The 23,940-nt window shown below is 39.2% G+C and overlaps 1 protein-coding gene across 3 annotated transcripts in view; it reads right to left on the bottom strand.

Annotated features, from left to right (window-relative positions):
• Positions 1-23,940, bottom strand: part of ctps1a (CTP synthase 1a) — a 98,489-nt gene that overhangs the window by 37,582 nt on the left and 36,967 nt on the right. Inside the window, exon 1 of one of the 3 annotated variants that reach the window (XM_072675415.1) lies at positions 11,669-11,870. The exons of the other annotated variants lie outside the window; for them this stretch is intronic. The gene's annotated coding sequence lies outside the window, so the exon portion shown is untranslated. Of the gene's footprint in view, positions 1-11,668; positions 11,871-23,940 lie in introns of those variants that run through there. 3 annotated transcript variants of the gene reach the window in all.

Here is a 23,940-nt window from a genome sequence, read left to right as displayed (position 1 = left end):
ATTACCCTCCTATCATGATGGATGCCATTGTCCTTGGAAACTGGACAAATCCCAAAAAAGAAAGCATTGGTGAATGTCAGGATCTTTGTGAAAACTACATAAGTGAGTTTTAAGGATGGTCAGTTAATGAGGCCTATTGTCCATTTGCTGTAAAGCTATAAAATCTATAAAAACATAAAAAAAACATCTTGGCCCCACAATCAAGGTAGGATGCCTCACTACCTAGAGTAATAAGCCACCCTGGTAATGCTGCATTAAAATATTTATTTTATATGTCAATTAATTCCTAGTATTTTCATCAATAACCAAATCAGGCAGATTTAAGCAAGTAATTTTCTTTTCTTGGCCTGGTACCAGGTCCGTTGGGTGCTAAGGGTTCCTAAAGAAGTTAACAAGGCACCAATTCCCTGACTTCATTAAATCAACATATCAACATGTTTATTTTGTAAGCCGACACTCGGATCTGCCACTCCTTGTCTTAGTGAATTCCAAAAAAATATTGCTCCAAATTCTGCCTGGGGAAAGTATCGAGCTTCAAATTCTGCCTGGGGAAAGTATGAAGCTTGTTATTTGGACTCATCCCGAGCCTTTATTCTATGCGCAGTAGAGTGTGAAGAGGAAACACCGTCCCCTCTCTTTATAGGCTCGCCAAACAAAGCAGTGGGTTCGACCTGGCCATATTTGCACAAGGTTTTGTGCTCTGGCTCCATGCATATTTCAAAGAATGTGGCAACACCCTCCACATCTAGGGCAGCCTGGCTCTGACTTAATGAAAAGAGAGTGGCCAGTAAGATAAGAGCGGAGGGGTGTTTCCTTTAGGGACAACAGGCCAAAATATATCGTACATACACACACTGCATCTTACCTCGACAGCCATTCAAACACAGGTAAATGCAGTCAAATGCGTGCAAAGCTTGCAAGGATGGAGTTAGAAGATGATTAGTAGTCAACGCTGTCAACGTCATAAACACCAAATCAATAGTTGACATTAATCTGGATAGTGTACTAAACATAAATACATATTACTGCCATTGAAGTAATGTACAAGAAACTGATGTACCCTTTACACATATATACATACATAAGGTGTCTCCTTAGTATTTCTTCTTATGTTATACTTTTGGTGATTATGTCTAATCTGTAAACCACATTATCTAACATCAGTGGAGCAGCCCTGCTAACTAGTTAGTATATAACATTCACTATGCCAATGAAAGAATGACAGCTGTTAACTGATTTCGGCTCGTTTTTTACAGTCATTTAACCTCCAAAACTGACGTTATTTTGACCCTATAGGCAGGGCTAGCGCGTTATTTCCTGTTTTGAGCTGCAGGACAACTAATACAGAGTGAATTAGAGCGGTCAGCTGTAAATCCTGCCCACAGAGAACACTGATAGGTCCACTGAGCAAGAGAGATCAATCAGGATGCTCACTCTCTCTCTTGCTACGTGTGTCCTTCACTCACTCTGTCTCACTATCTCGCTCCCAAAAAGAGTAGGAGTCTGATATAATCCAAATTCTTGGATAGTTCCCGCAAGTTACAGGAAAGGTGGGACGTCTGCCAAACACACCTCAACATTTACATCACTCAAAATCTTTGGATAGACCTCAAAAGAGCAGTGCTTTAGGTAATTTTTCGTTGTTATTTTGAAACTGTAAAATATGGAAATAAAAAAATGATCTTGTTTTTAAGTAAATTAACATGTTGTGCCATCTTTAACTTCATTCCTTTTGGAAATCATGTCATCTTTTACTCGCATAGCTATTTGCAGTAACACATTTTTACCATGGGTTCCTAAACTTTTGCATACAACTTTTGCATTAATATAAATCCTCTCCTGCCTGTGCTGAGTATGAGGGCCATGACTGAAGATGTGCATCACAGATGCCTCTACAAAAATCGCATGTACTTTTTGCATTTATTTATCTTTTTTATTGAAATACTACAGAAATAAATGGCAAAATATTGCACCTAATAACTGGGATGACACAGAGGGCCCAGCCCATTCCTTGCACCCATATTTTAATCACCCATTACCTCATCAGATAGACATCTCCCATAGTCAGTGTTCCACAGAATTAAACCAATGGCACCTCCTGCTCAAAAGGCTCAACACTGAGGTTTGGCATCCCAGACTCACTCCCCTCCAAGCTCATATCACGGAACTCTCACTTAACCAACTTCATAAATGTAGAACCACACTGGCACAGTTGATGTCTGCTCAGTGCCGCCAGCTCCATGTGGATTTCCACACAACATCAACAACACTATATCTACATTTGCAAAAAACAACCTACATCACCCACCACGCTACACCTGCACATTCAATCACACACTGCCCTTCCCCACCCAACACGAGCCCTTCTTATCCACAGCCACTCAATCTGCAAAGATGTGACAGACTTTGCTACAAAACCTCTAACACTTATCTCTACTGGTCTAATATATGCCTGCCACCCACATTCTCTCACCTCAGCCACCAGATCTGTTACTTTTTCCTAAGCTCCACCCTAACAGGAATGGTTACAAAAATACAACATTTTTGTCTTAAAAATGTTCAAAAACACACATAACGACACACACACACGTACACATGCTCGCAAGTAGTCGAAAAAGAGAGTAGGCCAAAAAATAGCCTAAGGCTCAGATGGCCCTCCTTTTCCTGTGCTGGAGCACATTACATAAGTGGATTGAGCCCAGAAGCCAAGGCTTGCCTTGTCTCTCGCTGTTGCATCCTGGGATATTGTCTGTGCGTGTATGCTTGTGTGTGCGTGTAGAGACAGACGTGCAGAGCTTTAAATAGTTCTAATCCTGCCCCACACCCTCATAAACACATGTTAGGCCACTTTTCTGCCCCCGATTCCTCTGACGGAGCACATGGCAGATTTATAACAGGCCAATCTCATATCTGCAGCTTTCAGAGTAATAAAATACACCTGAGGTGTGTTTGTGTGCATGCTCTTGCTTACATGCTTGTATTAGTGTGAGTGTACGTGCACATGGCTGAAACACTGCCCTTGAGATAGGGGAAGGAGAAAAAAACAAAATACCAAAACAAAGAGACAAAAGAAAACACTTGATATCGGGAAGCTAGTAGCACACTTCTTAGCCAGTATTAAAAGGGCAACAAAGACCTTTTTGCACAAAATGCTGTTTTTATGTGGTTTTAGATGCATATGGTTTAAAGCATTTGGGTCAGTGAATCAGTGTGTGCCAAATTTAACAAAGCAGAACTTCCCATTCCCTCTTGTTTTGTGTACATTCTGTGTTGGTGACCGAAATAATGCACTAAAATTTCCTCATAAACTCAAAGACTGGGCCCATCAATTAGCAGAATTATGGAAATTTCAGAATAATGTCATAGTAAATAAACATTTTTCTGTCCTGTCTTCTGCATAATGCTGCTGATGTTTTTCACCTCAAAACTTCTGCTACCGTAATGCAAATTATAGCTAACACTGTAGAATTTACAAAGCTGTGCTAGCACCAGACTAACACATGTACATGTACTTTCACACACTGGGCCCTGGCTTAAAGAAGCATTAGTCAATTTTCTCTTACTTTTCGTACTAACTCAAAACTGTGAAATAAGTAGAACATAAATAAATAATTAATTATATACTATATACTATATACTATAATATATACATCAATGGCATCAGCATATGTGTATTAGGTGCCTGGGAAAACCTGTTTTAAAAACAGTGCCCGGTCTAGGCTCCTTCTCCATGTTTACACTGATCCCCTCTCAGTCTGTATGAGATACTCTTCAGCACCCCATAACTCCACCCCATCACCCTATCAAAAAAAAAAAAACACACACACTGTGCTGCCAGAAAACATCACAACAGGAAACTTGCTAAAACAGGAGTTAACGCTGGAAGTGCTTTTCCAAAATGGAGAGAATTATTTCATGCAAATGGGACTCAACGAAAGTTGGAAATAAAATTAGCAATGTTCCTCCTGGATGCTGTAAACCTGTATACTATGCAGAACTGTTTAAGTGACAAACTTTAGATAATAAAACGAATAGATAAATCTTTATCAGTTAGAGAGCTACGTAAAGTAAAGCTTTGGGTGACCCACCATTCAGAGAAATATATATGTAATACTGGTCAACAGCAGCCAACAAGGCTAACTAGTTAACACAGGAGTGAGCAACTATTGGACAGTGAATACATTCAACTGCTCTTGCAGCAAATCATTATGAGCTGATTTCTAAGTGTTTGTAGGTTTGTAATTTTACTAACAAGAAGCTAAATTTCTTAGTGGCAGCACCACCCCATATCAGGATGAAATGCTAACACCATCGCACATCTCAGACATGGGAGTTTGATGCCTACTCTTGCTAAACACCACTCCTATACCTAGAAGAATTTGTAGAATAGCAAATGTGTAGCATGATTAGACAATAAGTCTCTTAAGATCTTTGTGATAATGCCCTCTAGATCCCATTAGAGGTTGTATTTCTTAAATCTTGACTAATGCTCCTTGAAAAATGGATATCTGAAGCTTGTAAGAAAAGTAAGCTCCAAAATCATATTTTATGCAAAACCTGATACCTGATACTTTCCGAAAGCATGATTGACACATGTTTGATGTGCTCACTAAGCTATAGAAGTCCTCACAGATAGCATATGAGCTAGATGGAAGACATAGCGGAATGGAGTGGCCTTTAATTTGAACTACGGAGCCACTGCAAACCTGACCAGGAAGAAGTCTGGCTAAAAGAGCTAGCTAAAAAAACTAGCTAGAACAAAGTCCCAGGTTATTGTCTGAAAAGTATGAGGTCACAAACAGGAAATGTACTGCTGCATTTGGCAAAAATAACTCGCATGAAGGATAATCATGCATTCAGTTCCTGTATTATCAAGCACAGACTCTTGAAATGAATGTATATATTTATTTTCAGCCAATTTCAGTTCACTGTGTATGTACATGCATTTAATGCACGGCAAACAAGCGTAACCCAAGGGCAAACACTAAGCATTAACATAATTTGTCACTCTTGCCTTTTAACACAGACATCTTCCCCTCAGCAGTGGTAAGAGCAAGCGGCTCTGTTAGGGGAGCTCCTTGATAAAGGATTTATTTTCTCCCACTTTCTCTTGATTTCATCATATCCAGTAACTCCCTCTTGTATAATAGAACAGTAGTACCAATGTGGAAGTGCAAAGGCCAGTGTGGAAAAAAAAAATACTCTGACACGGTAGTGCCCACGCACTCAGAGGAAAATGCTAAGCATGTGACTTTGGTCATGAAGCCAATGCAAGATACCCACCCAACTGCCTCAAACAAAGAAATGAACTATCCCCTCACTTACAAGTGAGCGTTCAGTAATCCATGGACAGTGCATGTCACAACAGAGACTTGAGTGTGAATTCTGGTAAGGATAAGTCCACATGTGCTAAACAAGGACACTTGGAGTTCTACTAGCCTAGGCACAAAACTCTCTGCCACAGAAGCAATATTATAAACACATGTATTCACACATATTTAACCAGGCTGGTGCGAGACGCCAGTGAAGAAACATGGTAATCAATGGGAGAGTTGCAAAGCCCAAAACACTACAGACCAAAAAGAACACAAAGGCCCATCTCGCATTTGCCCAAAAACATCTAGATGACCCCAAAACTTTGAGATAACATTCTTTGGACTGATGACCATGACCATCCCAGATAGCAAGGTGATGTTGATACATCATTGATTTTTTAATCAGAATCATCATTTTGGTTAAGGTTTAAATGTTAATATCAGTACTATGTTGGATTAACGGTAGAGAATTGAAGAAAGGTGCCCAATTAAAATTGATTCACTGACTGGTCATCTAGATGGTTTTTAGCGAGGCCTACCCGAGTCACTGTCTGCACTCTGTCTGCACCCTGTTTTACATGTCCAATCTGTGTTTTTCTTTTTCCGAGCTGAGCCGTTCTCCTGTCTGGTTTGATGCTGTTGTAAGATCAACACTGACTGGGTGTTCCCGCTGACTACCCACCAGACCGATTTCATTGCCATGGAGCTGTGTGCATGTGCCTTTCACCCTCTGGCTGAGCCAAAAAAACTCACCAGCATGTGCCTCTCCCACTGATAAGACTCTTACTTAATCCATTACTATTAAAATAACTAATTATCCTGATTTCACTACATACATTAACATGGCAATAATAGATCTAATCTGCATTCTCAGTGATAATACATCTAACATTAATTAGTTTTTTCAGTGGTTAAATCTAAGCACTATTATGTAGAATTGGGCTTCTTTGTGTTTCTTTATTATTTCTATATTCTGTGTTTATTAATTTCATGCTTTTAAATTGTGATTTGTTTTGCAGTTTGGTATCAACCAGATGAGGAAAGGGACTCTATTTGAGCCTTGGTTCCTTAGTTTCTTCTTCTTAGTTTTTCCTTGCCACTGTCACCATTGCCTTGCTGCTCACTTGGGGCTTGGACCCAGAACTCTGTAAAGCTGCTTGGTGACAACGCCTGTTGTTAAAAGCACTATATAAATAAACCTGACGTGACTTGACTTGACTTGGAGAGACATGTGCAGGATGTTATAAGGCAAAAAAATCTTATCCAGACCGACCGACAATGTTTACTCAGAAAAATACCCTTAGTTAGTTTGTATAGACTAGGATCCAAAAGATCCCTTTAAACTTAGATACTACTAAATACAAAAATCAATATGGAGACAGTAATCAGCACTACACTTTGCTCTTTACTCTTAGAAGAGATGGGTCAGTGTTTGAAGACAGGAACCGATCTTCGGACACTCAGGGAAAGTTCGTTCCACCATTTCAATGCCAGGACAGAAAACTATTACCATCATTATGTATCAAAACTCAGAAGACACATGTATGTTCACTGGACATATTAAATAGTAAATAAACTATCCCCTGGTCCCTATCACAGAAACACAAAGGCCCTGTCCACACGTATTATAGATATTTTAAAAACATTAGGTTTTTGTCTGCATATTGGCCTCCCGTTCACGCGTATTATAGATATTTTTGAAAATGGAGGTTATTGTCTGAGCTTTGTCTGAGCTTTGGTTTTGATGTCTCTCTTAATAAGGTATTATCACCCCAAACAGAGCTAGCATTTTCGTCTCTGTATGGATAAAGGAAAATCTCTTTTTTTTTCAAATATACAGATACATATAGACAGAGCCTAAGTTTCTTTGCTGGGAACCATTTCACACCAAACCACTCCAAATACTTCTGTTAATGTATCACCCACTGAGTTATGCAGAATTCCTGAAATGTTGGTCCCCCTTTTCCAATAAGATTTGACCACACACAACTGATGAATAAGGTTCAATGTCTCTGAATTCGCTGCAGCCAGAAGATCCGACAGTAGATTTGCAGTGCAGTATTTAGGTACATTCTCAGGAAGCAAAGGAGGCTGTAACCTGGCCTAGACGTTGCTGACTCTCAATAAAACATCAATGGTGGACTCTGACTGTGAAAGACCACATCAGTGAGCACTGAGATGCTTCAGAAGAATTTAAGACTAAAGAGAGAGAGAGAGAGAGAGAGAGAGAACAGAGGGAGACAGACTTTTTTCCTCCACACCATCCTTGTGTCCATTAGGCTTCACCCCCTCCTCCGTTTTTTCCTCTTTTCATTCCCTCTTCACTCTGAGGCAACACTCCGCACCTCCTTTTGTCATTTTGCTCCTTTTGGCTCTCCAACAATGGACCACATCTTGCATCTCGGGGGCTGTGTGTGTGCGCGCCTATGTGTGAATGACAATGCTGCTTTGTCTCTCTTAGACTAGCTTTCTGCTTACAATAGAGCTTTTTAGCCAGTGTGTGTTGGGTTTCGAGACAGCAGGGCCTCCGCTTAAAGTCAAAAGTAAGACAGCTTGCAGATATGCACTAGCCTTAGCCACTTTCAGCACACACACACACACACACACACACACACACACACACTGGTTAGTTTATACACAATGTCAAGACCAGTGGGCATGTGTAGGTCCCATATGTAATATGTATGTAACTTGCTGTCTATTATTGTTAAATGTGCAGTGATTGCTCCTGTAGAAGTGTGCACACACTGAATCACTGAAGAAACACTTACTGTTGACTTTGGGGTAATCAGAATCCAAATAACATACTAACACAAAAGTATTGGGACACTTGCTCAATCATTGTTTCATTCATTGACCAAGGCTATTAAAAATAGTTTAACTTTAACGCTTTGGTTAGAGTAACTGTCTCTACTGTCCAGGGCAGACGACTTTCTACTAGATTTTGGAGCATTGGTGTAAGTATTTGATTGCATTCAGCAACAAGAGTGTTGGTGAGCTCATAATGTTGGATGTTCAACACCCCACCTTATTCACTACTCCCTAACTCATCCCAAAAGTACTGGATGAAGAACCATCATTCCAGAGGGCACAGTTCCACTGCTCCACTGCACACACCTGGCATTGAGCATGGTTCCATTAGGTTCATGTTTATCTGCTCTAGAGAGTCCTAATCTATTGGCTATGCTTCACATAGTGTATGGATGAAGTGTGAAGTATATTCTTGTGTTGGTACTATGGTTACTCATGCTGGGTTATTTTTTCTACCCAGGCGTTGGGTTAAGCCATTTAGTTTTGCTGTATTATGCTTTTTCGTCACTCCTTTATGCAGAATTCAAGTTTTCAGTAAAGAATTTGGCAGCATTATTTTACCCAGCACTCAGCCTGCTTTAAAGTTTAAAATCTTAGGTGAAAGGGAAAATTTGCCTAGATGCGGGCAACTAAAGGCCCTGGTATACTGGAGACAGCATTAGCTTAGCTTCAGCAGCCTAAATGATAAAGTAAAATTTTAGAAACTAAAAATAAATCCTGTTACACTTTCAGTTTTTCTTAGAAATGACCAAAAAACACTAAAGCACACAAACATGTTTGTTTTTATTGTAACGATACCAATATCATTACGTGTGTGTTGCATCACATCTTGCACTACTCTGCCACCCCAGCTACCCTCTCTGAGTCAATATTCACAATGGAATGTGCGGCGCTAAATAAGGACAATGCCACTGGGCAATATATGCCAGGATCCACAGAGAAGACAGCCTTTGTGAAGCTGATACAGTTTGTGTTAGGGATGGTAATTAGATTATTGCACTAATGAAAGTGTCACCACCACTAATAGTATCAATGGCCTATTTCTTGCTCTTATATGAAGACAATTATTTTTATATGAAGTGACACTAGTGGATTTCATCGCTGTCATAACAAAACCCAACTACACTTTTTTTTAACATCATTTGAAAATGGCAGCTGTCATTGTACATTTCATGATGAATACAAGGGACCAATGCAAAGGATCCAGATAGTTAACCAGGAAAAATATGCTTCTGGATTTGTCGGAGCATCATCAAATATCATTGGGACGAGTTGGAGTGGCATGTCTAATCCAGAACTAATCATTTGATGTTAATACTCACTAACGAATGCAATGAAATTAGCAACACCCCAACATACAGTTTAAACCCCTCCCAGTAGAGGAAAGCATGTTTCTGCAGCAATAGGAGCGAACAAACTCCCTATTAAATAAGTGGGACTACATTGGAAGATGCTAATGTCAAGTTATCCCTCAAATCAATGAGATTTAACCCCACCCCTCACAAACCCAATTCTGTTAAGTTGTGCTTGACTGGCTAGTATTTTTGAAAACACATCTTATGGTAAACAGCACAATTAACAAAAATAATAATAATATAACAGAGGTGTTTGACATGACTCTCGCGCCCTTTCCTGTGACAGGGTGTCTGAGCTGCCAGGCAAAGTAAATAAACTACTTTAACCCCTTTCCACAGACTCCACAGACAGATGAAAGGTTGCTTTTTCTGCTGTTTAGTGTTGTCTAGTGTACCTAATAATGGATGCATTAATAACGAATGCCGGACGTGGTTGATGCATGTACTTGTGTAATTAATCAGATTGATCAGAAATTCATTTTAAACAAGAAAACATATGAACAGAAATTCATAGGAATTCATATGGTTTGTTTTACCATTAACCATGCATATAAATAGGAATAGATAATAAAATAAAATAAAAGTCTGATTCTCTGGTTAAAAAACAACAGTAAGTACTTTCCGACTCAAACTGCACTATACATTTTGACGCTTGTTTTTTTTTTTTTTTTTTTAAAGGGTATAATAAAGGAATCCTTGTGAATTGTTTATACTACTTTCCCATTAATTGTTTGCAATTGCAATGCAATTAATTACAACTTTGTTTTATAAATGTAGTAGGTTTAATCCTAAACCCAACCCCAAACTGAGCTTCAAGACCCCCAAATCAATAGATGAACAATATGAATATCCTATCATATAGTCACACATTTCTCACATTTTATAATTTCTCTGGCTGACAAACAACAATAATAAGCACTTATTGATCCAAACTGTGCTCTGAATACGTAAGTACAGGCCGTGGTAAAAAGCATAGGAAACTTGGTAACACACAGTGAGATCTATCTGTACACGGAGATGATGTGTGATGGCAATAGTGACGTGAGCATGGCATCAGACCTCTTTAAACCAGTAAAGAAAATATTTTACCAGTCTGTCTGTGGAATGGCTACTAGAGGCCCTGTAAAAAGAAGCTACCAATTGCAAGTGACTTTTACGGTTATGCTTTAGTTAATGCTAATACCGTTGCATTACTGACCTGTTTCCTATTTACATTGGCCACCAACACTCACCACTACCTACCCTAGTCACTTGTGGTCAAACATCTAGTAACTTTATATATACTGTATATGGGCAAGACACTTTCAATACTATGCATTACATGATACAAGGGTGCAAATGCACACACACAGCTTGTCTAGTTTGTGTAGAGAAATACTGCCAATAAAATAGGACTCTCTGGAGCAGATAAACTTGAACCTACTGGCTAGAGGGGTTTAAAGCAAGCAGAACTGAGCTGTGGAGCAGTGGAGCTGTGTTCTCTGGAACTATGGTGCTCCATCCGTTAGGGGGTGAGATGGGGTGGTTATCATTCAACATCCTGACCTCACTGACACTCATGTCACTGAAAGCAATCAAATCCTTACAGCAATGCTCCAAAAACTAGTTGAAAGCCTGCCCTAGACCGTAAGGACAACTACTCCAACGAAAGGAGGATACACTTTTTCTTTTTAATACAGTTGATTTCGGAAGAAACAATGAATTAACAGGTGTCCCAGAACTTTTCATATAGTGTATTATAATATATTGTGGTACTGTACGCAAGATGATATAGGATCTAAATAAAAGAAAAGTTTATTGTTTATCTAATCAGAACAGTGGGATCTGAAGGTTGGTCATCTAGTGGTCGGGGGGTTTAGCACAACACAAACTGAACCACTGTCTGCCACCAATCTCTGCATGTAAACTATTCCGAAAAAAATCAATACAGCATTGCAAAACATAATATCACGATACTTTGATATATTAATGTTCTCCTACATCCCCATGCAGTGCCCATGCAGTCCTGATCAGGCAGTGAATGTGATTTTTATTATTATTAATTTTTTTTTTATTTTCCAACTTCAGTTATGGAAAACTGTCTTTGGTTAAAGATCATCACTTTGATTGTTTCAATGATTGAGGTGCCTTTAATACCAGTGATTTTCAGAAGAAATAGATTCTGAAAATAAGGAAGTGTCTACAAACCTTTCAGAGGTTATCAGTATCTGGAAAGGTGTGTGTAAATTAGCATGAACATGATACGTCTTGTTGTTATCTATTGTCCCGTCTGTCTTTCTGTCTGCCTGTTTGTCTGTCTTTCGGCAGCTGCTCCAGCTGATCAGCCTTGAGGGCTCCCTACAATCTGCCCCACAGCTGCCTCAATTACCTTCGAAGAGCTGATCTCGCTGGTTGCCCCTTACTAAGCACAGGGCTTCTCTTAGTTTCTCTCTCTCTCTCTCTCTCTCTCTCTCTCTCTCTCTCTCTCTCTCTCTCTCTCTCTCTCTCTCTCTCTCTCTCTCTCTCTCTCTCTCTCTCTCTCGCTCTCTCTATCTTCTTCCACATTGCAGCTCTCCTTCTGAGCCAGTCCTCTGTCTTCCTGCAAGCTAAACAGAGCCATTGTTGTTGGTCCGAAAGATGCCATAAAAAGCAGACTTTGTTCAGTCTGTGATCTTGATGATCTCTCTCTCTCTCTCTCTCTCTCTCTCTCTCTCTCTCTCGCTCTCTTTTAGTGTCTCACTCTCTCTCTTTTCTAAACAGCAGATGGTTAATGATTCATGGACTGGTTTGGTGGCAGCACACACGTGCTTGTGTGAGTGTAGCCTTACTGTGGACGTGATAGTCAGAGTGTATGGTGTGTGAGTGTGTGTGTGACTAGGCATGCTGTTGGGGTGGGGGTGGGGATAATTTGTTTATGCAATGCTAATGCACTTGGGAGCAGTCACAGAATATTCATCATGTTATTTTTATAAAGTGTAGTCATTTGCTCTTGAGCATGAGGGCCTTTGTATTAAAATAATTCTGCCATATTTTATCCAGGATAAGACTCATTTATCGGATGTGCACAAAACAGAGTCAAATATGGCACAGATGAGTTTGTGTGCTTCTGGATTAAGGTGAAATAAAAACATTTAACGAAACAAGCATGTACTTCCCTTTTCTGACCACCTCATGAGGTCCACTATACACTATGGGTTGTTTTTCCCAGTCAGGGACTAAGCCTAGTCCTGGATTACATTTTCCTTTCAGTGTATCTCCATTTCAAATGTGCTGTGGCCTAATCCCTCTCAGGGAAACCAACACTGTATCTCCAAAGATTTTAAGAACCCTATTTATCTGATGTTTGTTCTAAAATCAAGGGTATTAACAGTTTACCCCCCTCCACACACACACACACTGAAGTAACAGCTTCTACTCTTCTAAATGTTGGAACACTGCTGTAAGGATCTGATTGCATTTAGAAACCAAAGGTATTCACTGGTGCTCCAATCACTTCCACTGCTCCTAATTAATACAAATTTAGTAAGGGTGTCTGGATACTTTTGGACACATAATGTGCCTGTATGTACTGTATATACAGTACTGTATACACTCTTCCAAAAGAAGGTGCTTCAGATGCTTTTAAAGGGAAGACATAGAAGAACCACTTTTGGCTCCATAAACAAATATGTTTGTAATAGTGAAGAGTGGTAAAGTGAGTGTGAATAACCTTTAAGAACCATCAAGTGAAGGTTCTTCACACTCATATAATGAAGCATGTTTTTTTTGTAACTAAAAGTGGTTCTTTGATGACACTGCTTAAAGAACCATTTAATTAACCTTCAATTGTAAGAGTGTTGGTGTATAGTCACAAACTGTGGCTCATCTGTTGCTGCACAGTTTATCAGCCCCGTTCTACCTCATTCATCATTGGTCAGGTTCTGACCACAGGACCTCTGTTGACCAGATATTATTTTGGTGGTGGGCCATTCATCCTGACTGATATTGCCTTCATCATATATTATGTTGTGTTAATCTGTAGGCTTTTTAAATGCATGCATAATATATTGAATATTAATTGTGAATGTTTTTTTTGTCTGCCAATGACATTGCATCAGCATGTACTTGGTTGGTATTTTATTCACAGGGTGCTAAACTGAGTTTTGACAATCACTCCAGAGCAGCACTTTTAGAGACTACAATTAGGCCAAGATCTGTCCCAAGATTAGCATAATGCCCTCATTGAGCTGCTAGCACAACAAACATCTGGTAAATTGGAATTGTAGTGCATTTTACAATTCATATTTTTATTTTTATTTTTATTTAGTGCATTGCATTCATATTTTTTTTCATATACTATATTGTGACACATTCAGATTTGGATCCATTTAATCAAATCTTACAGTCATGGCCAAACATACTGACACCCCCTACACTTCTTTCAGAAAGTGCATCACTTCAGCATTACAGCATTGCAGAGACTTTATCATTCCACACAGGACTGGACTAAATTCTGGATGCCTTTTCAAAATTGTATAAAGAAATCATTGGCTTTCCATCGAGTCTTTTTTAATTTGTATTCCTGGAAAGCAACAGGGTGCTATTAATATTAACATTAAAAAGGACAAAAAATGATTTCATCTTTGTGTCTGTAAGAAACAAAACAGTGGAAAAGTATGGACAATTTCCTGAATGTGGATGGAAGAGAAAACTGATGGAAGATTGCAATTAAGGATTATTCGAATTGGTGGCTAAAGAACCTTAATTAACTTTCAAAACAATTCAACCTGACCTGCAGACACAAGGTACAACAGTGTCAGCTCGCAATGTTCTACACCATCTGAAATAAATGGAACACTATGGTAAGGTATGGTATGGTCCAGTTTACACAGAGACATAAAAAAAGCAAAAAGCCAGAACTTACGCGAGGACGTCACAACCCTTCTTGAAGAATATCATGTGGACATATGAGACCAAAATGGAGTTTTTTTTATCTCCAAAATGAGGGGAGGATTGTACAGTAAAGCCCATGTCCAATCCTTGTACAGAGGATTGTTCTTTACCAAAATGCTCTCTTTTGGTAAAGCCCATACCAGTATTTATTGTCAGTAGATGACAGCTGTTTTGAATAGGCGGACCCATTCAGATTGAGTTGCTGACCAGTATACAATGCTAGAGTTATGCCCAGAGTTGGGTCAAAAAATAAAATGTTTGATCTGAGCCAACTGGTCTGAAACCGATCAAGAGGCCAAAACTCGAACAACCCAACACCCCCCCCCCCAACTATTCTCTCTTCAAATGTCAACTCCGACTGCAGGCTAGAGCCAACTGGCATATACAAAGGCAGACTGAGAATCTGGGTAAAGCTTTAACGATCTGATTGTGTCAAGTTCAGCTGGATAACTATAATTATCCAATATATATTAGATGCTTGATTGACACATAATGTGCTTCCAATACTTATATTCATTGTGAGTGATAATGCAATGCTCCTTTAATTCATTATTCTCATTCAGTTCCTTCATTCAGCACTTTAAATTTATGGCAAGTGTATAAGGCTGCGATAGGGGCTTCAGAGCCTGCAATGCTTAGCAAATGCGTCATCTTTAACATGGAATTTTGAGTGGAAGATGGAACTGTGAACATGGCTGATATTTCCCAAGTACATTTCCATGTGTGTTTTGGTTTATATATTCATAATACACTATATGGACAGAAATATTGGGACAACTACATAATACACAGTTGATATGATATCCCATAGTAAATCCATAGGCATAATCATAAGGTTGGTTATGCATGGCTTAGTGCTTGATTTTTTTTTTATACTGGTGGCAATGGGAATTCAATGATTAAGAGGTCCATATAGTGTATTTTCACACTGATATTAAGCCTCAGCAGTCACTTTGGTTGGGCCAGTGATAGAAATGAATGGCTTAGGCCCACAGAGCCCAATCATAGTTAAGTGCCACAAAGGACTGTATCTGGAAGGATTGTGTAGTTAAGTGTGTTGGGAGGGACTGACACTTAGCCTGCTAGTAATGTTTGTTAGTTACATCATAGTTCCTCCATTGATTACAAGTTGAACAGATGTTTTGTGAACAAAGACATTGTTGTGGCCTTGCATGATTTTATAGTTTTATAGAGTATAAATTGTCTAAAAATCTTGAGTGATTTTCCCTCCATATGAATTATTTGAATTGTTGAGGTTTTCATTGAATTTCATAATTTTGGGTTGTGGCCAAATGTCAATGACTTTCTTAGCACTGAATTATATCTTGTTCCCAGTCACAAGGTCATCCCCACATTCCATTTACATTTATGTTGAATGTCACCTCAACCTCCACTCTCTTTAAAAAACAATTAAATGATAGCAGTTGACCTCAACCTCACCACCTTCTCAGGATAATGATGTTAAGCTGATGATAACTGGGAAATCGTTGATTTATTCTGTGAACAAATATACGTGGATAAAATTGTTGGTACCCCTCGGTTAATGAAAGAAAAACCCACAGTGGTCACAGAAATAACTTAATTCTGACAGAAGCAATAATTAATAAAATTGCTATGAAGATTAACCAATGAAAGTCAGACATTGCTTTTCAACCATGCTTCAACAGAATTATTTAAAAATAAACTCATGAAATGAATGCCTGGACAGAAATGATGGTACCCATAACTTAATATTTTGTTACACAACCTTTTGAGGCAATCACTGCAATCAAGTGATTCCTGTTTCTGTCAATGAGATTTCTGCACCTCTCAGCAGGTTTTTTGGCCCACTCCTCATGAGCAAACTGCTCCAGTTGTCTCAGGTTTAAAGGGTGCCCTTTCCAGGTGGCATAGTTCAGCTCCTTCCAAAGATGCTCAATACGATTTAGGTCAGGGCTCATGGAAGGACACCCTGTGCGAGGTGCAGCAAAGCAGCCCCAAGACATAACAGAGCCTCCTCCATGTTTCTTTTCTTGATATGCTTAATTTTTTATCTGTGAACATAGAGCTGATGTGCCTTGGCAAAAAGTTCCACAGGACATTTCTTCCAGAAGTTTTGGGGTTTGTCAACATGTAGTTTGGCAAATTCCAGTCTGGCTTTTTTATGATTTGTTTTTAACAATGGTGTCCTCCTTGGTGGTCTCCCATGAAGTCCACTTTGGCTCAAACAACGACGGATGGTGCGATATGACACTGATGTTCCTTGAGCTTGAAGTTCCCCAAGTTTTTCTGGGCTCTTTTGTTACCATTCATATTATCCGTCTCTTTGATTTGTCATCAATTTTCCTCCTGCGGCCACGTCCAGGGAGGTTGGCTACAGTCCCATGGATCTTAAATTTCTGAATAATATGTGTTTCTGAATAATAACTGTAGTCACAGGAACATCAGGCTGCTTGGAGATGGTCTTATAACCTTTACCTTTAACATGCTTGTCTATAATTGTCTTTCTAATCTCCTGAGACTACTCTTTCATTATTCGCTTCCTCTGGTCCATGTTGAGTGTGGTACACACCATGTCACCAAACACCACAGTGACTACCTGTAACCCCATATAGGCCCACTGACTGATTACAAAATTTTAGACACCTGTGATGCTAATTAGTGGACACACCTTCATTTAACATGTCCCTTTGGCCACATTATTTTCTGGGGTACCATCATTTTTTGTCCAGGCCTGTTTAATTAGTTTACTTTTAAAAATAATTCTGTTGAAGCATGGTTCAAAATCAATGTCAGATTTTCATTTGTTCATTTTCATATAATTTTTATTTATTATTACTTTTGTCAGATTGAAGTTATTTCTGTGAACATTGTTTTTCTTTCATTAACAGAGGGGTACCAACAATTTTGTCCTCGTGTGTACATTAACTTTTCACCACCAAAGAACCATTTTACCTCCACAGAACTCTTTGGGAAATCTTTGGGAATGTAAATGTTGTCTTTAGGTTTAGTTAAGATTTCACAGCAGTAAAAAGACACCTGGAGTTGCAGTCTGATGCAGCCACTCAGATCCTGAACTTCAGACCGCATTTGGCTTCTGCAGTGCCCTTCAGCGATAGAACGACCTTACTTTTCTACTCCACCTCTGAACTCCTTCCATCTTTCTGTTGCATGACTCACTTCTTCAGGCTGGTTCTTGCCCAACCCTGCTGTGAAACATTAATATGCCCTTTTGCCTGTGCATGCTATTATATAATGGTTAACTCTGACTTGTAGTTATTGCTGCCAATAAGGGAAGTATACTGTATTTTAATATTAAGAATTTCTTATGTAAAAGAACAAGAAATCTTTGATCTCACTCTTTCACATACAGTGACGCCAAGTTTGGAGGGTGACAGTTATCACATGCTTCCCCTGAGTCATGTGAAGCACCACCACCTGTTTTTGAACTTCCACTAATGCACCATCAACTCAGCATGCTTAGAGCTAACAATTAGCTAACATGATCTCTAATACGGATAATGATAGGGAGAGAGAAGGCAATCTTTTCAGAGTGAGTGAGGCCAATTATACTCTCCCTCACTCTTATGGCAAGGATGTTACAGGATGTCACAAGGATGTTACAGTGCTAAGCTATGCCAGGCTATGCCAAGCTAGGCTATGCTGTGCTGTGCTACGTAGCTACTGAAATTGATGGACAGGATCAAACTAAATTAAATTTGAATGTAAATGTACTATAACGTTAGGTTCTTACTCTTGTTGTACTATTTTGCTGTGAAACATTCAAACATTTCATTTCCCTTAACCACATTTGCATTTGTCCACATTGTGGACATTGTCTTTAAGGCTCATGAATGCTATTATACTCTTTATGTACAGTCACATTTATTCGCATTTATTTGGACAATGACACAATTTAGGTCATTTTATCTAAGTACACCACCTCCATAAATTGGAAAAAAAAGCAGTCAAGAAGTGACCTAGGTGTAGACTTTCAGCTTTAATTCAAAATGTTTAAATAAATAATTGCAGTTATTGTAATTATTACTGAACAGAATTTGGACAAAAGCTATTGGAAAACCTGGAGAACCACAGGACACAACTAAAATATATGAATGCAGAGTTCTTTCCTTGGTGGACATCATAACGTCCTGTCAAGTAAAAACAAGAAAATCAGAAAAAAAGTCTACAATCAAAAAACACTTCCATGAATTTAAATGCAGGGGGTTTACTTCAAGATACGAACTACTGGTAACAATCAGGAACAGAAAGGTCAGATTAGACTTTGCGAGAAGACATTTTAAAGGCCGCCCAGTTCTGGAACAAGATTGTTCAAAATTTGAAACATTCCACATCATCTGTCAAACATGGTAGAGGCACTGTTGTGGCATGGGCATATGTAACTGGGTCATTGGTGTTTATTAATGATGTGACTGCCAATGCTGCCAAATGGACAGAAGGACACTTCACTGTAAATATGGTTAATGGCCCAAAACAATACAGCAAAAATTAAATGGGACAGTTAGTCACTTGACCTCCACTCCTGATGAGTCATTGATTGCAAATATTAGTATATATATGTAGTACCCATACATGTAAACTAAGCTACAAAACAGGATTGTTTCCAAATAGGAGTGTTTTAACTCTACTACTTGTTGAATAAGGCACATCACAAGGCTGTCAGTTAGAGCCAAGGTTGTTAACATACTATATATGTCAATCTTAAAGGCACAATACAAAAAACAGCCTGCTTAATAAAAGGGCTGGAAAGTGGTCACATAGAATTATATGTTGGTACACAAAGCCATGCAGCTATCACGTTTTAATAAATTAATAAATGAATAAACAAAATACAAGGAAAAAAGTAGTAAGCAAGTTGTTGATGATAGGATCTGCTGAATGACTAAATGGACGTTTTCAACTCAAGTCTTTTGTACATTGTGTTCATTTGCCTACATAAAAGCATTCATGTACTGTGATCACATACTGTCATATTAAAAACCTATTAAGTGTCGAACTGGCTTCTCCTCTTAAGGCAGTGGCTTGTCGTCCTGTCCGTTTACAGAGGAAACTGCCTCTTTGCCCATCCACTTCCTGCTGCTCACAATAAGAGGAAGTGATTAAGGAGGGGCTGAGGGCAATGCCACACTTCACACACTTCAGAAACAAGCTCTCACTCTGCCAAGTGTGCTTGTCAGATGCAGAGCTAGTTTTCGTCTTTTGTCCCCTCAGTTCAAGACCTACCCTCGTCATCAAAACTGGGAACAATATATCCCCAATGACGAAGAGAAGGAGAGGAGGACAGAGACAGAGAGAGAGAAACATTGGAGAGAACAATGAAACATTGGAACGCTGGGTACACCGGAAACCCAGAGTACACTAGAATGCAATCAGGCCCTAAAAAAGAGTGTGAATTGGAAGAATATATTCTGGACTGTCAGAGGCCTAAATCAGAGACAAACCATGACCAGAAATGGACAGAATGACAAACGCTTGCCCATAGAACAGGACAAAAATAAAACCCTGACTGCCCAGAGAGCAAATAGCATATGGTGGATATATGACAGTTGAGGCTGAGACATGTCCATTTTAAACCAAAATTTAGAAAAAAAAATTAGTACTCTTGGTTAACACATTCCATACCATTGAGCAACACACTCTTTAGACCTCTGAAATCCTCATTCTGTAGTCACCGTCATGCCCATATTAGGAACTCTAAGCCTACTACTCTGGATTTCCGTATGAAAGAACTGAAAGGGATTTTTGAGGCTGCTATCATGCCCTGTGGTAAACAAAAACGTTCCACGGGCCCTTTTAAATTATAATGCCATTAATGAGTCAACAAACAAATTTTGTTACATTTATGCTACAAACAGGCGAACAGTGAAATTAAATGACATCACATGAAAGTAAGTCAAACATTGACTCTATTGTGCAAAAACACCCTTCTTTAAAACTACATTTTAAAAAAGTAAGCTCTTTACGGGTTTTTCTTAGTAAAAGCAGTTGTATGTAGAACCGTGACAATTCAATGATTTAAATGGTTCTTTGCTGTTTGTCTCAATTAGTAAAATACCTTTTAAAGATGTTACGATTTTTATTGAACTTGGTGCAATTACAGAGTCTACATCAAGAGACATCTTAATAAATTTAAATACAGAAGGTTTGCATGAAAAAAGTACAACCACTGATAGCACTCAAAGACAGAAAGGCCAAATTGGACTGCTAGAAAACATTTAAAAAAAGCCTGCCCAGATCTGAAACAAAATTGTATGAAACCAAGACCTAATTGAGTATGAAGAAGGAAAAGAAGGGTTTGTGATCTGAAGGACATCATCTGTCAAACATGGTGAAGGCACTCTGGAACATTGAACTTGGTGCAATTACAGAGTCTACATCAAGAGACATCTTAATAAATTTAAATACAGAAGGTTTACATGAAAAAAGTACAACCACTGATAGCACTCAAAGACAGAAAGGCCAAATTGGACTGCTAGAAAACATTTAAAAAAAGCCTGCCCAGATCTGAAACAAAATTGTATGAAACCAAGACCTAATTGAGTATGAAGAAGGAAAAGAAGGGTTTGTGATCTGAAGGACATCATCTGTTAAACATGGTGAAGGCACTCTGGAACATATGGCAAGAGTATATGGAACTGGGGCACTGATGTTTATTGCCTTGATGAATTCTGAAGTGTATGGAGCTATACTTTCTGCTCCAATTCAGTCAAATGCTGCAAAACTGATAAGATGGCGCTTCACTGTACAGATATTGACCCAAAATACACCATGAAAGCAAGCCAATAACTTTTTTCTAGATTATTCTTTGTAGAAAAGGGTTCTGTGTTGCACCTAAAAGGATTCCAGTGTTGTTGTGAGTATCAGTTTCTTTTAGCTTGTTTATTTCTGGTTTATTAGACCCAGAGTTCCTTAGATGGGAATTAAAACTTTTCAGTTCAGTCTATATTCCCAAACCCTAATGTCCCCTACCACTGCTACCTATATATAAATAATAAGAAACCAATTTAAATACTTTACTATATGATTACTATATGATTATAATTATTATTACTATTTTTACTGTTGATGTCAGTGTAAATTATGTCCTTGTCTTGCATGGCAACATTGTACTTCATACTGTTACACCAACAAACCTACAATTAATTGGCCTAAACTAAGAGAGAGAGAGAGAAAGAGAGAGAGTGATAACTCACCTACATTTACGCATTCACCTCTACAGTAACAGTGAAAAAGGGATGGCAGTAAAACCTGTATATAAATGTTGCTTTATTACCTGCAGGTCCTGAGCTCGATCCAGTCGCACAAGTGTGCGGAAGTTGCTCTCTATGAGTACTCTATGAGGCTGCAAGACCTGAAACCATCTTTTACCTCTGCCCCATACCAGAGCACTGTCCACCCTCATGCTTCTGTGTGCGGGGGTGGAGTTCAATGGCCAAAGTCCCAGCAGCAGCAGATGGAGCTTAAGACTTGGGCCCAGCAGGACATCAAGGATCAAAAATGGGCAGTTTGGGACCTGACTTTTGATCCTGAATGTCCTACAGTGGGCTTACCTGCCCCAGGCAAGCACCCGAATTGCAGTCACATGCAAAAGTTCAGTCATGAGATAATATGATAAATTTTTAACATTTCTGAGCAATTTTCTGAACACATAACATTAACCATGTGTCATGGCATTTGCACATGCTACCTTTAGGACAGGTTTTCAGAGATTTAGCCTAGAAATCTTCAAATTAGGCAGGTTATGTGGGGTGTTCCCGTTATTCAGCGGTCAATACCTACCAAAAGTGGTCCAAGAAAGGACAACCGGTGATCCAGTGTCAGGCTCATGGGCACCTATGGCTCACTGATACGATCCATAGAGACCCTAACTCACGACTTACAGGACTTAAAGGATCTGCTGCTAATGTCTTGGATAACACTGGACCCTTCAGAGGTCTTGTGGAGTCCATGACTCAAATGGTCAGATGTGTTGTGATGGTACAAGGGGGAGCTACTCAATATTAGACTGGTGATGCTTACGTTATGGCTGATCTATACATCCATCTATTTAGCCTAGTGCAGTTTAGCCCTGCCCACTCACAGTGAACTCAAGTTATAGCTAATTCCTGACTCCTTTTTGGCCCTGTTACAGCCAATATTTGAACTTTTATGCATTTTAAACAAGTAACCACTATAATCCATAAATGAAGAACCTTAATGCCAGATAAGAGAAATTCATTGGTGAAGGCACATTTTATAGTGTGAGCACAAGTGAAAATGTGATAAACCACTGCAATTCCAGTATCAGACAGGTCATAATGGCATAATTTGATCATTCATCTGCAAATAATATATTGACCCACAATATATTGTGCACCATAATCTGAAAAGGAAGTAGACAAGGTCATTAAGGTGTAAGTGCATGAAAACATCACAGAAATAGCCATTGACCAGCAATTTTTCTGTGTACTCAGAGTATATCAAAGTGTACCTTTTGCTGGGACATTCTACACCAAAATCCAACAGCCTCTTTGTGCAGTGATGCAACGATGATGCAAGCTATCATGAGACAGCAATGCAGTATTGCAGGACTTGTGTTTGAACTGCTGTATTCAATGAACAATAATAACCTAATATCATGCACTAAAAAGTCCTCCCATGGAAACTATAGGGAGTACTTTAGCCAGGACTACTTTTTGAATGAGACAGTCAATCAATACTGAGGCCATTTATCTGTTTAATTGGTGAAAAAAAAAGTTTTGGACAATTGTTATGTAAAAATAAATTATGGCTGAATTCAACATAGAGTCATAAGCAGACAAAATAAGGCAGGATGTTGGCCCTTTTAATCTCTTACTCAAAAAGCCTCTAATAACAAAGTGCTCCAGTAAGTTTATCAGCTGCCCACAGGATTTTGATTCTGGGTCTACTTTCAGAGCGTTTGGTCTTTGGACAGGTATGTAGCAATAGCCTAAGCCACCGGCAAAACAATGGGAAATTAAGCTCCTGCTGTAATCAAAGATGAGATCCTGCATCATGTTATGTTCTACAGTTGCCTTTGCCCCCCTCTTTTATTTTGCTGAAGTGATAACCAAAACCAAGGCAGTTGTGATATTGGGGTTGCCACTGGGGAACTGTCAGCCCAACCTAAATAAGGGGAGGGAGGAAGGAAAACTGTGATCATCTTGAAATGAAGCAGCTCAATCAAGCAAAATCACTGAGGCAGTCTGTGCTGAGACTGGGGGAAAATAGTCCTGAGCTCAGCGGCCCGTCTGTTGGAGTGAGCGTGGCTTGGGCCTCGGCGGATGACAAAGAACAATTGGGATTCAGAAAACAAGGAGATTCCTTAGCTCTGAAGTCTCCAACAGTGCTTGGCTCCCGCCATTACTACTGAGGCCTCTGGCGCTTTTTGCCTGCCTGAAAAGGCTGACAGAGGCACAGGGAGAACAGTCTTTAAAGTAGAGAGAAGTGGCTGAGGCCACTCAGAGAGAACCCCTTTGGTTTTGGGTTGTTACTGAGGCACCCCACTGGGATCTCTATGGAGACAGGGGTTTGACAAGATCAGTCCG

The sequence above is a fragment of the Salminus brasiliensis genome, chromosome 3 (genome assembly GCF_030463535.1).
Source record: "Salminus brasiliensis chromosome 3, fSalBra1.hap2, whole genome shotgun sequence".
Lineage (NCBI taxonomy): Eukaryota > Metazoa > Chordata > Actinopteri > Characiformes > Bryconidae > Salminus > Salminus brasiliensis.
The sequence above is the reverse complement of the archived record's forward strand: the minus strand, read 5'-3'. Positions and strand labels throughout refer to the sequence as shown.